Source organism: Danio rerio, chromosome 17 (assembly GCF_049306965.1).
Source record: "Danio rerio strain Tuebingen ecotype United States chromosome 17, GRCz12tu, whole genome shotgun sequence".
Classification (NCBI taxonomy): domain Eukaryota; kingdom Metazoa; phylum Chordata; class Actinopteri; order Cypriniformes; family Danionidae; genus Danio; species Danio rerio.
The window spans coordinates 3,840,001-3,855,000 of record NC_133192.1 but is presented as its reverse complement, the minus strand read 5'-3'; the positions used below and the strand labels follow the sequence as shown (position 1 = coordinate 3,855,000).

General features: G+C 39.2%; 1 protein-coding gene and 1 long non-coding RNA gene across 4 annotated transcripts in view; one reads left to right on the top strand and one right to left on the bottom strand.

Annotated features, from left to right (window-relative positions):
• The window catches only part of LOC141378498 (uncharacterized), a 282,672-nt gene that overhangs the window by 239,111 nt on the left and 28,561 nt on the right, over positions 1-15,000 (bottom strand). The gene's annotated exons all lie outside the window — the stretch shown is intronic.
• Positions 13,786-15,000, top strand: part of gpr65 (G protein-coupled receptor 65) — a 6,733-nt gene continuing 5,518 nt past the window's right edge. Inside the window, exon 1 of the mRNA NM_001423209.1 lies at positions 13,786-13,887. The gene's annotated coding sequence lies outside the window, so the exon portion shown is untranslated. The remainder of the gene's footprint in view (positions 13,888-15,000) is intronic.

Genomic DNA, 15,000 nt, shown 5'->3' with positions numbered 1-15,000 from the left:
GGCACGTTGTCTTATTGGCAGCACACCCATAATGCTTTGCTGTCTCTACAGTTTACTTGGTTTTGGAACAGGTTGGTATATTCAGATTTGCTGGTTTAACTAATCATGGTGAACACTCAAATGCTGTATTTGTTTTAACACACCTTTGGTTATGCAAAAACACATCTAGTAAAATGTTTACATTTATAAAGGTTTGACAAGGTTACATTAATAAGTATTTACTGCAATACCCTTCAGCAATTGTAAATGTATACTTTTTCAATAAACACTTAGGTAAATGTTTAAATGTTGCTGTTACTTGAAGATTATGGGTGGAGCTTTTAGCATAAACAGGAAGATGTGTTTTAGAGGAAGCTGGTGAACAGAGCTAAGCAGATGCACTTCTTCAAACAATCTCTTTAAATGTGAACAAAGGGTACTAAGAGGTGTGCAGCTTTACCCTAGTGTACACACAACATCATAATAGAAACGTTAACACTTTTTAAACACAATGTAACCAAGAACTGCAGTGTTAACAAGGCTAAAGGGAAGACACATGGGTATTTTTTCAACACAAGCTTAATGTATACTTTATCTACAATTTGGTGAAACTGCAAAAAGCACTTAAATATATGTTTGAGTGCTGTTTCTAGGTTAAAAGAAGGCTGTGTAACAGCATGATGCCAAAAACGTTTCTTCCTTTTCACACTAATGATACTTAGAGATATATTATCAAATGACTTTTCAGATTATATATATATATACATATATACATTATACATATATACATTATATACATATAAATATATGAGGTGAGGCAGTAGCCCCTTTCACACATACAGACCTTTTTCAGGCAATTTTCCAGAAAGGTTGTATGTGTGAACAGGTCCTTTTTGAAAATACCCGTAAATTCGTTCTGGCTATTTTCTGGAAAGAGAAGTTGTAACATTACCGGCAATTTGCCGGAATGCTGCACTGTGTGAATGCAGAAGGAAGATTACCGTAATAAGCGCGTGCACGTCTAGAACGTGCTGACGTGAGACGTCTGCTTTAGCCAATCAGAACAGTCAGACGCATTTACGTCCGCGCGGTTTGTGAGAATAAAAACCTTTGAATATTTTTCCAGACACATTTAGCTGCTAGAAGTTAGTCAGATCACGTTTATATGTTCTTCTTAATGCCAACTGTGTAAATAATCATCGATGAGATGCTTATGATAAGCCGTTGTTTGTTTACCTTTAAGCTTTGCGTGTGAATTTGAAACAGCCGGTGAGCGCCTGCACACACACATATTATGAACATCTCGACATGCGAAAGTGATCCTGCGAAAGTTGTTCACAATATTGATCATCCACAGAGTTTGTAATTTAGTCAAATGTTTACAAACACAAGCGCAGCCGTTTAAAGCTCATTTGTGGTGAATGATGTCAGAATTTACCGGTATTTTGGAATGGATGTGTGAATGCTCTTTTCCGGAAAATTTCCGTAACGTCCTCGCCTGTGTGAACAGCGCTTTTTTGAATTTACCGGTAAAGTCGTTCCGGAAATTTTCCAGATATTTACCGGTATCACTGTGTGAAAGGGGCTATTGGCGCAGTAGGTAGTGCTGTCGCCTCACAGCAAGAAGGTCGCTGGTTCAAACCTCGGCTCTGTTAGCGTTTCAGTGTGGTGTTTGCATGGATGGTGCATGGTGCGGCTGGAAGGGCATTCGCTGCGTAAAAACTTGCTGGATAAGTTGGTGGTTCATTCCGCTGTGGCGACCCCGGATTAATAAAGTGACTAAGCCGACAAGAAAATGAAGGAAAGAATGAATATAAAACGAATAAACTAGTCAGAATATAGACAACAATTAACTCTTTCCTTTTAGTTTTTTGTGAAATACATGCATGCGCGCACACTGCGGGTGGGGTGGGGGGGGTGTAGGGGGGGCACTGGGGCCCCAACTGCAATGAACCATGGGGGGGATGGGGTTTAGCAAAAGGTTGAGAACCACTGGTAAAAACCATGTTAAAAAATAGCAAACTAGTCATCTATTCATTAAATGCTAAGATATATCCTTAGTCATCATAGTGAAGCCTTGAAACCATTGACATCCATTTAAAAAACAGCAAAATAAAAACAGCCACTAGACAGTCAAGTTTCAGTTTAGTTCAGTTCACCAACAACCCAAGATTGGTGTGAAGTAAACTGAAACTTAACTGGCTACTTGGCTAATCCAGCTTCATGGTGCAGGCCCCATGTCTCCTTTCCATTTTACTGGCAGACCAAAAGCATTTACATTAATCATTTTGCCTTTTTGGCTAAAGCTTTACACCTTGTCTTCTATTAGTTTTACACGAATGGCCAAACTGACACCCGGGAGGAGCTCCGAGTAGAGTCGCTGCTCCTCATCATCGAGAGAAGTCAGCTGAGGTGGCTCGGGCATCTGTTTCGGATGCCTCCTGGACGCCTACCTAGGGAGGTGTTCCAGGCATGTCCCACCGGGAGGAGGCCTCGGGGAAGACCCAGAACACGCTGGAGGGACTATGTCTCTCGGCTGGCCTGGGAATGCCTCGGGATCCCTCCGAGGAGCTGGAGGAAGTGTCTGGGGAGAGGGAAGTCTGGGGTTCTCTCCTAAGACTGCTGCCCCCGCGACCCGGCCCCGGAAAAGCGGCAGAAGATGAATGAATGAATGGCCTAACAGCATAGAAAATGCAATTTTGAAATCCTGTGTTGTAAACAGGACCTTCTTATGCTTGTGTTGGTAAACTCAGTCATTTAAACTACACACATACCACTGCTGCTGAGATCATGCTATTACTGAACCAAATATGGTGAACACTTTCAAACATAAACATAAACCGGCCTGTTCAAATGAGCCTCCGCTCCAGCTTTTACTTCCCCCTGGAACTGTTTAAATCTGAATACCATCATGTTCATCATTATAAAAACAAATGTGGCAGACTGTTTCCTTTATTTGTACATACAGTTGAAAGTAGAAGTTTACATACACTGTATTAAAAGACACATAACCGATAAAAAGAAAAGTCAGATGTTAATGTGACTAAACTTTTTCTCTTTTAGGTAAGTTCGGATTATCACATGTGTTTCTGTTATGCTTAATAGCAGAATAAGGAGAGAGAAATTTTTTAAGAAAGGGGGAAGCTTACAAGCCACCATCCCAACTGTGAAGTATGGGGGTGGCAGCATCATGTTGTGGGGCTGTTTTGCTGGAGGAGGGACTGGTCCACTTCACAGTAGGCTTGGGCGGTATCCAAAATTTGGTACCGTCAAACCGCCTTTATATTTTACCCCGGTATCCGGTATTACCGGCGTAATAAAAAAAATTATGACGTAAGGCTTAGACAGCGTCACCAAACTGTTGGCTTGAGCCTAAACCATTCAGAAACTGAATACATTCTATGCGACCTTAGGCTCGCGGTCAGAAAGAGAGAGAGAGAAAGAGAGAGAGAGAGAGAGCACCAAGCGACGCACAGCATCTCTCTCTCTCTCCCTCTCTCTCTTACACAATCACACACACACACACACACATCTCTCCCGCGTTTTTTTTCAGAAATTTACTCCCACACTGTAAGAAATCTGGCCGGCTCCCGCGGTACAGCAGCGGGAATGCAGAGAGCTGTAATCGGGCCATAAAATTATACCCGATAGGTCCCGAGTCCGACAGGTACAGTTTGATTGACAGCTTTATAAAGCTCGAACCCGTTCACAGCCCGACATTATTCAAATGTGCTCATGCACACAGCTCTAATGCATTTTTTAAAGAATGAGTCATTTATATTTTTTAACATCATTTATTCGTAACAAACATAGACTATATGCCACTTGGAAGACTATATGCCACAAAGAAATAAAATAAGTCCTCTGTAACATTGTAACATCTCAACAATCTAAATAGGTCTAGGTACACACACTTTGCCTTTAAATTGGCCAACACACCAATGAAAAGAAATCTTGCTTAACAAATCAAATTAAAATAAACTCTAAATGAAGACGGGTATTTTGGCAATAACGAAATTAAGATAAAGGCTCTGCAAGGTTTGTTTCTCCACTTCTCTTCACAATCTGGCATTAGGGCGGCGGTGAAGCTGAATAATAAAAGAATAATGCCACCACTAGCCTGTATACTCTGTCTACATTATGATTATATGGTTTAATTAATATTTATTTATAATTTAAAAACCCTTTACTCACCAAGATTAGGCTACGTGTGTTTGTTTGTGGAGGAACATTATTAAATCCACTGGTTTTAGCGCAGTCCTGGACTCATGGTGCGTCCAGCAGCTGAACACTCTTTCCTGCGGCTACAGGTCGAGATGCAGAGTTCTGATCTGGCTGATTTTGCAAGTTTTGGGTAGGATTGTTTGTTCATCTTCTAACAGTCAGGAACATCCATTTAATTTTCCATGACAGTAGTTTCAGTGTAGCGAATGGCCTCGTCTTTTTACCTGTCACCTTGCGGTTTAGGGCTCTACCGTAATACGCAGTGCATGAGCGACCACCGAAATCCCTGGCTGAAATGACTGCTTCTTCTGAGCTAGTGGCTGACTTGACCGCCGTCAAAATTTGTTTTTTTTACTACTTCGTCATCATTTGTTTCACCTTTGCAGGGATGGATTTTAATGCAGGGATTTGGATTTTTTCAGGTCTCGCCGGGTTCGGGCAAAGATCTTCAGCTCTAATGCAGACCTCTCGTTCATATTAACTACGTCTCCCTTCTGTTCAGTCGAAACCGAAAATACTGCCAAACTGCAGGACACTTTGGAGCGCAACTCGTCACGTCACGTCACCTTTTCCCCTCTCCCTCTCTCCTTAACACTGTCCCGTGATGACAACCACACATATGTTCTTGTAGGCATTAAATAAAGAATATTTTATGACGGTATAACAGTATTGAAACTGACACCGTTGCTATTTTTAGATCCCGCGGTATACCATAATACCGTAACACCGCCCAAGCCTACTTCACAGCATAGATGGCATCATGAAGAAAGAACATTATGTAGAAATACTGAAGCAACATCTCAAGACATCAGCCAGGAAATTACAACTTGGCCACAAATGGATCTTCAAAACAGACCATGACCCTATAATGCCAAATTAGATTAACTGTGCTTTAAGAACAACTGAGTGAATGTTTTGGAGTGGCCATCACAAAGCCCTGAGCTCAATAGAAAATTTGTGGGCAGAGTTGAAAAAGCTTGTGCGAGCAAGACAGCCAACAAATCTGACACAGTTACACCAATTCTGTCAGGAGGAATGGGCCAAAATTCCTGCTAACTATTGTGAGAAGCTTGTGGAAGGATACCCAAAACACTTGACCAAAGTTAAACAGTTTAAAAGCAAAGCTAAGAAATAACAAGGAAATCTGTGTAAACTTTTGACTGTCTATAAACTAATAAAAAAAATAAATAAAATCTCTCATTATTCTGGCATTTAGCAAATGTAAATAATTTAGGTAATCCTAACGGACCTAAAATAGTAAACGTCTAAAAAAATTTAAATGGCTATGTTCCTTTTTTAGAGTGTATGCAAACTCTCATAGATTCTGTGTGCGCCTACAGTAATAATAAGTTATTCAATTAAGCATGTCAATTTGAATAAACCAATGAGTCCTACAGAATGAAAGCAAACTTGCAACTGCATTTATTTTTGCACTTATAATATTTATGCATTTATTTTTATACCTACTAACTTGCAAATATGTAAATACTTAACTACTTACACAGTCATTGCCCACTTTATTAGGTACACCTTACTAGTACAAGGTTGGACCCCCTTTTGACCTTCAGAACTGCCTTAATCCTTCATGGCAGAGATTCAACAAGGTACTGGAAATATTCCTCAGAGATTTTGCTCCATATTGACACAATAGCATCAAGCAGTTGCTGCAGATTTTTCAGCTGCACATCCATGAAGTGAACCTCCTATTCCACCACATCCCAAAGGTGCTCTATTGGATTGAGATCTGGTGACTGTGGAGGACATTAGAGTACAACTCATTATCATGTTCAAGAAACCAGTCTGAGTTGATTCACGCTTTATGACATTAATCTATGGCACATTATCCTGCTAGAAGTTCCCATCAGAAGATCTGAAGTCACTTAAATCTCCCCATTCTGATGCTCGGTTTGAACTGCAGCAGATCGGCTGATTAGAAATTTAATGAGCAGCTGGACAGGTGTACCTAATAAAATGGTCATTTTACCATTGCGCTAAACCAAACATCTGATCTAGACTTCTAATACCTCACTGGAAAAATTACCAACACAAATTCATCTAGAATGCCATGCTTTTCTATGGAATATTCAAACACAAATCAAAGTAAAAAGGACAAAAATCTAAATGAGCAAAACATCTCAAACAGCTGACATAAATTTTATTAAGCTCATAACATTAATAATATATGCATTCATACATTTAAAAAGGTACATGGAACTCAGCCAGGATCTTACGCAAGTTACAGTCTAAATGTCCATGCAACTTATCTTCACGTAAACTACTCTTATTTCACATAATACATCAAATCTGAGATGCTTCAGTTATCTACTACTGTCTAAACTTTCCATACGGTAATAACACTTGGACATCTGCAGTTCATCAGACTTCTAGGAATTTGTGCAGGAAACTTTCATGAGCTGCTCAGAGACAGAAGTCCAGTTTAAAACAAACAACTCAATACTGACTATAAATGGATGCAGAATAAATAAAAAAATCAAGCACTAAAAGTGTCATTCAAATTGACGTCCGGTTATTTTAATGTGATCGATTAAATGAATCATGAATGAAATGCTTATTTGCAGATGAGTGAGGCCGTACTCACACTAGGTACAGTTGCCTCGAACCGGGCCAAAGCACGCTTGTCCCCCCTCCCGGCACGCTTACGTCATCGCTGCTGCGCTGTTCAGAAGCGCTCTCTATGGCAAGCCTTTTTAGCATTTAAATTTTTGTTCTGACTCCATAAATATATTTAGAGATCTCTCTTATTATATTTTAACTAGTCATAATTATAATTCCACTACTCAGAATGACAATTAGACATATCTGCAATTACAATTGTACTAGTACGAAATCAGATTGGAGATATCTGCAATTATATCATGACTAGTCATATTCCTCCACTGACTTCCATTAAAAAATATTAGCAGATATCTCTAAATGAGTTTTGATTAATCACAATTGTAATTAGAGATATCTCTAACTGAGTTTTTACTAGTCATAATACATTTGGAGATATCTTTAATTCGTCATATTTAGAGATATTTACAAATATATTTGAAGATATCTCTAATTAATTTACTAATAGTCGAATTACAGTTGTAGATATCTTGAATTGGATTTTTCAAAACTCATTTAGAGATATCTGCAAATATTTTTCAATGGAAGTCAATGGAGGAATATGACTAGTCATAATATATTTGCAGATATCTCCAATCTGATTTCGTACTAGTACAATTGTAATTGCAGATATCTCTAATTGTCATTCTGACTAGTCGAATTATAATTATGACTAGTCAAAATATAATTATATCTCTAAATATATTTATGGATAGTCAGAACAAGGTTTAAATGCTAAAACGGCTTGCCATACGCTCTCACCCAGTAGCACAGTGGAGATTTCTCTAGTTATATCCTTTCAGTCGTTTGATATGCAGTGACATGCAGTCAAATATTTCACCAAACAGTCCTTAGGGATGCGGTGGCAGTCAGATATTTCACCGGACAGATCTGCCACTTTTGGCGCTCATAAACAATCATAAAGCTCTCGTGCTGCAGGAATGAGGAGGTCTGCTGAAGGTGCAGCTGTCGTGCAGTGAGGAGTTTGTGTCTTTAATAAGCTACGGCAGTTTGCGTTCACTGAACAGTAAGAATGATTAATAAATCCATATGAAACAGTCCCTTAAAAGTCACGTATCGATTTCGGTTTCGGGCTTTGGCGCGTTTCGCACTCACACACAAGCGTACCGCGCCAAAGCCCAAGTGATCCGCGCTCAGGCACACCTCTTCCAACCGGGCCAGGGCCGGCCAAGTGAACCGTGCTTGAGCCCGATTCAGCGCACTCACACTTCTCAAATGATCCGGGAAACGGGCCTGGGCACGGTACGGATGGCATAGTGTGAGTAGGCCCTCAAAGTGTTCTTGATAAAACAACTTTTGCATCAAAAAATAAAAGTAAAAAATATATACATATATAATGCAATGCAATAGTTATTTAGCAAATAAACCTTGATTAAAAAGATGTGTGATGTTATAGAGGCTCAATAAGATCTTTCCACCGCTGAAGAACAAAGAAAGTAAAGGTTCTGGAGATAAACATTCATTCCGGCTCAGATGTGGCAGCGTCGGCTCGATTATGGCCGCCACATCTGGCCCGATTGATTCGGGCCGGAATCGGGCAGTGAGTCCACAGGCATCCGGCCCAAGTGCGGCAGCCGGAGTCGGGCCGAGGGGTAAGTCTCCGCCAGGCGACAATCTAGCCGGAACTGGCCCGAGTCTATTTTGCTATCTGGGAAAGCCTGATGACTATATTAATACTCAGGATTTTTATTATTATTAGATCCCATTATGATGTCTTTTCTTTCTTTGTTTCTTATTTAACACATTTTCCGTATTAATGCTGCGTACACACAAAAACTTTGCGTACGGCAGATTTCACGCTCACATTGGTATTTACTAGGGCTGGGCGATTTTTTCCGATTTTTTCAATTAATTCGAATTTACGTTTTAAGACGATTTAATTTTGAATGAAATCGAGAAATCGCGATTTTTAAAAATATATATTTAATACATTATAATGGCACCGATGCGCTTGGGTTCACTCTCTGTATGAAGCAGGAAGCACACCAGAAGCGCCTCTCGGCGATGCGCCGCACAGCACCATGCCATGGATTTAAGAATTCTAAACAGGTTTCTATACACACACCGGCGCCGCCCAGCCACGATTCACGAAGCAGTTCATATTTCAGCCAGCCCACAGAGCACCATCTGATTAGTTTTATGTTAAATATCATGTGAATGTGCGCGTTTGGTGTGTAAAAGTTTAAACTTTCATGTCCGCGCGGTGTCGCGGCATTTCTGGTGTGCGACCTGCTTGACTGCCTGTTAAAGCGTGAAGTCATGTAGGATTTTACTTGTTGCACGTCTGTGTGGATTGTCAAGACATATTCCCTCATCAAGTCGATAAACTCGATCTCTTCATGTATGTAGGACGTAAAAGCCTGCCGTGTGAAAAACCGCGCTGATCTTTTGGTTTGAACACGAGTAGGGGTGAGGGACTGTAGCAGTGAAAATGAAAGTACCCGCCCCCATGACGTCATTTTGTGGACCTAGTTGAAAACCAGACAGATCAGGCAGCATAATACAGAGAGTGGAGCAAAGCGCATCAAATGATCGGTATTTAAAAGGGGGAAAAATAAAAATAGATTCAATATATTATTTTATATTAGACACACATGTGGTGCTTTTATTTGCTCCTGCTATACGTCCACAACTTCACACATTGGGTTAAATTAGACTTTACAGTTTCCATGTTCAGTCCTTTACTTCCACTGTATCTTTTTAAGAAAAAGGCAGCAGCTTTACAACCTGACATTCAATCAGAAGACAAAGTCAAAGCCGAGCTGACAGCCAATCTTTCCTAGGGTCAGCAAAACTAGCAAAAAATACCTCTGTATTCCTGCAAGCGCAATATTTACACAAATATTTCTTATTCAAATCTTCAGCAACGCTATTTACCTCGTGAATTTGTTTTACATTTATTTACACCTTGACCGATTTTTTTATGACATGGCCATTAAAAATACAATGTTCCTTAACCTGATCGTTTTTCAAGTTACTTATAAAGAGAATGTTACTTCAGTCATGTTGTTGTAATGTTTTGAGAAGACTAGTAACACAATCAAAAAAAATTTTAAAAAATCGAAATCGAGAATCGGTAAAACTTTATAAAAAAACCTAGATTTTTTTTTTTTTTTTTTTGCTAAATCGCCCAGCCCTAGTATTTACTAAAGAGGAAATGAACATGAGAATGTGCTCTGGTCCACGCCAACTTCATGCCTGGCGTACGAGCATTTCTTGTGGGTGTATGTTTTAATTCCATTGGCGACTCCTGGAGGCAATTGTGTTAAATTGCACACTACACAGTGTCTTTGAGCTGTGCAATGTCAGCTGTATGGAGGTAGGTATGGGACGGGATCATCCGCATGTCTAGCAGGTACATAAGGTTTCCATACCATGCTGTTGAAATGCGGTAAAGTTTGACATTCATTAGGCATTTGATTTCAAACCACTTAAATTCTTTGCTACTGTTGTATAGTTTGAGCCAAAAATAGCTCAAATAGGCAAAAATATGCCCTTTATGTTGCACAAGGCAATTTCTCGATAAAAAGAAATTAACCATAATTAATAAACAATTTAACCAAATGAAACTATACAATAAAACCAGTACCAAAATGTTCAGAAAAACATCCTGCTTATTGCACAATGCTCTATTCTTGGAATTAGCACTTTTTTTACTTTATAATATTTTTAAATATCTTTTAATGTAAAAATGGTAAAAGTCAATTAAACTTTGACACCATTTGAGATAAAATATTCAAATCAACTCTAAAATTGTGTGTCAGCCACAATTGAGGCAACTCTCTCCTCAAAGGGTGTGAGTTCAGCATCCCCTGTTCCCCCGCCTGTTCGCTCCACACTTTGACGAAGCGCCACTGTTCTCCTCTTAACCTGCACCTTTACATCAGACCATTCTTTTTTAATAATTCACTCACAGTGCAATGTTCAGACCCCACTGTGTTAACCGTGTCAGCTAAACTCTCCCACTCTATTTTTTATTATTTTTTTGTTATTAATTCCGGGGAACAAACTTGCAAATAACACAGTTTTTCTCCGGTCTACCTCCGACAGGAGCGTCTCCAATTCACGTTCTGTGAAGTTTCTCTTCTTGCTTGCTTTTGCCATAGCTTTTTCATTTGGTTTTGCCAAAATGGAGTCATATTTATTAGACGGAGGAGGCAAGGAGTGGTTTTGTGCTCATGCCCTCAGTTTCACGGTAATTCGGATGTACAAAAAGAGAATATGCGTGGGATTCCGCGAACGCAGTGTTTCATACATCTGAAATTTTTACTGGTACACACTAAGATTGAGTGATGTCGACCAATTTGGCATCGTACAATGGCATCATCGTCATAGGCGGCGGTGAATTAATTATGAATAATTAATTCATTCATAACTGACTAATTATTTGTAGCCTACCGTTTTACCTACCTGACCATGGTCTTTGTATTACCCATAAACAAATCATACAGTAAATGAATAAAGATAAGTTACACACATAATTAACACCTGTCAATCACTTTTTCCGCGGGACTCATGAATAAGCTTGAATAGGTAGAGTGATCCGTGTCGTTATAATGGCGTCGACAAACTTGGTTGGTAAAAAGGTGCACGACCAACAGGAACCAGCCAACAGTATCTGAGGTGTTTGCAACAATCACTAAGTACAAGTGTAAAAGTGAAAGATTGAACCAGTCTACTGACCCGCTGACTGCCTGGACCCACTGTCTCGAGCACATGACACTGTGTGTGTGTGCGTCTGTGACTGTGCATGTGTGTGTATGTGTGGTCATGTGATGTGCGCTTTCAGTGGTAGTGTGGAAGGAGGGCTGCTCAGAAATGCTAAACGCCAGTGTAGATGTGGATCGTTTGCGTTCTAAAATGCCATTTGAAAACTGAGACCTAGTGTAAACAGGGCCTGAGTGTGTACTTTTCGTCATCGGATTTGCAACGGGGGCGAAGTTTAGCATGAATTCAATGCAAGGCTGCGTCTGAAACCGTATACTTCCATACTATATAGTACGTTAAATCAGTATGTGAGCCGAGTAGCATGTCCGAATTCATATAATTCGAAAATCGGTATGCGAGAAATACTTGGAATGACTTAATACTTCCGGCGAGATTCCGGAATGGGCATCACATGCACGCTGCTGTATCCCATAATGCCCCGCGAGAGAATTCATAAATGGAAGTGAAGCGACGCCACTGATGCAGGTAGGTCACGTGACCATGACAAAGTGGCGGATGTCGTACGTCTAAATTCCATTCATACTATTCACATTCATACTGCATAGAACCATAGACTGTAAAATATATGGACATAGTATCCGTGACGTCACCCATAGGTTCCTAAAGAGCGCAAAAGAAGTAGGCGCGGCCAACCATCGCCATTTTGTTCGCGTGTCATCGCACCCACGGCGGGATACCAAACAAGGGCAAAGAGCTGAGAGTGAGCGGAGCTACAGACACCTGCTGGCATTTAGCTTGGACCTGGCTTAGACACACTTTACTTTGGGAGAACGCTTAATACTTTATCACCTGTGACTCGTTTGTGTTCTGACCACATGTGCTTTGTTGTACACTATATCAATAAAGTGTTTAGTCTTTTAAAAACACTGCTGTAATACATTGAGCCACTAAGTATTGTTCTTATGATGTTTTCCCACAGGAGGAAAACGCAAATTACTTCCAAACTCTTCAGATATAGTCTGTGTTAGTTAATGTAAGACTATTGATGAAATCCAGCATAACACTGTATGACAACGCTTCAGATGACTGTTCTAGAGCCTACAGCTAATCAATTTGTAAGATTCTGGAGTGCATTACAGCTCTAAATATAAATATAAATATAAATGATAAATGATCTTAAATAAAACAAATACATGTATAGAGATGGTGTATAAGTATATAACTTTACTCACATGGGAAACGGAGGCCACGTGAATGGTTTGTGAGCACAACTAAGTGCACTCAGCATGCCATGCCATCTAATAATTGTGGGAAACAAGTCCAAAAGGCAGTTGACTGTGTAAAGCCACATAAAACAACACAGAAATACGATAAATATGCCGAGTTCAGTGGCTAATCTGCAGGATTCAGCTGAGGTGACGTAACGGCGACCAGCAGGACCTAGCTGTCACTCAAGTAACCACGCCCTTAATTATGCAAACTTAATATAACTTAATATAAAGGAAACTGATGAGTTATAAAAAAAAGTTTGACCCCCCTCACAGTTGTCATGAAGGGTAATATTAGCAGTATAAACCAAAATCTTTTTTTCTACCAGGCTGTAAACACCTTTCTTTCTGCTGTAAAGTTGGCCATTCTAACAGTGGGCTCAATTGAAATTTGCTCTGTTTTGGAGCCAGGAGCGGCCAGGACTAGCGGAATTTCGGATGAATTGCAGTTTCAGTTACTTCCGTATTGAGGGAGAGCGGGAGGTTGCCACTTGGATAAAACATACTTTTCTAACGGCCGAGCCCATGTCTTTGTACATGAGGCCCAAAGTGTTCAGAATTTGGCAGATGAGTCGCCTAGTCCCACCCACTGGCCAGCCAAAGCATGAAAAACGGAGACTCGTCACATTTGTCATTTGTTATTTTACTTAAACTTAACAGCAGATTAAAATTAGAAATGCTGACTTGGGAACTAAAATGATTTTAGTTTTACATTGATTCTTGGTTCTTTTATTTCAAGCTACTTCTTTTAATCCACAGACATCTTTGCTAACTTTGGTCTGAGAGCTGACTCAACTTCATTATTTTTAAAAAGATCCTTTATTCAAGAATAACAGAAATGAGTCACTGCCTTTAATTAAAAAAAAGACTACTTAAAGACTAAACATTTATACTTGTATGATTTACCATGTTCTGGAAAGGCAGTGAGATGTGAAACCACTTCAAGAGTAAACTGTGGTTTCAGCACAAACAAGGAAGTGCTGCCCGCTACTTTTGCTTCCTCTCTGTGTGAAAGACATCATTGCAATGTGCAGTTCCTTCATTTACCTCCGTGAATCTCCTGTTATATTTCAACATTTGGTTAAAAACAGACTTCTGAATCGACGCACTTATGGTGAGTTGTCGATTTAATATTAACTACAGAGCGCATGGCTTTTCCTATACTGGTAAATAAGTTTCATTTACAACAGTCTGGATGGTTGATTTCTAATGACTCAACTACGAGTGCTGCTTTAAGATCAGTATTATGGGTTTGTAAATGAATCTGCTTCTGTTTAATGGAAAGATTTTTTCAACACATTTCTAAACATAATAGTTTTAATAACTAATTTCTAATAACTGATTTATTTGATCTTTGCCATGACGGCAGCACATAGTATTTGACTAGATATTCTTCAAGATACTTAAGTGTCATTTAAACGCTTATTTAAAACAAATATTGTTTAAGGGGGCTAATAATATTGACCTTAAACTATTTTAAATAAATTAAAAATGCATTTATTCTAGCCAAAATAAAACAAATAAGGTTTTCTACAGAAGAAAAAATATTATATATTGTGAAAATCTGTTAAACATCATTTTGGAAATATGCAGACCGAGAGAGGGTCTGGCCAAAAAGGCTAGCCTTCTAAATCTAATAAAATATCCGCAATTTGGCTTTTGCTTTCTCTTCCACTTTCTAAAGCTGTCATTAATAACACAGCCGTGAGAAAAATGTATAATTAATTATTTATCTAAACAACTCAGAACTTTACCAAGTACTCGGAGAGGACAAAATTACATCTAAATTGGCTGCAAAATACTTGTACACCATTAGAAGTGATTAATCAACTTGTTTGCCTTATTTAAATAATCTACAGGTTTTATTCTTGTAATTACTAGATTTTTTTGTGATATTGTCTGCCTTTATTCCTTTAATAAAAGTATTTTCAGAATCTGTCCAGCATGAAAAGATCACAGAAGATCCCTGCAGTGTGAGCCAATGCTGAATGAGCTATTTGCTTAATAGCTGCCATCCTGTCGGGATAAATTATCACTACGGACAAAGACCACTAAACAAGACACTAAAATCTACTGTAAACCGTTCCTATGGTATATATACTTTATTTACATATTTGTTACCACTATTTTATTTAGTTCAAGGGAATAGGCATAGGCCGGTATAAGATTCTGACAGTATGATAACCTTGGATAAAAACTATCACAGTTTCACGGTATTGCGATTACT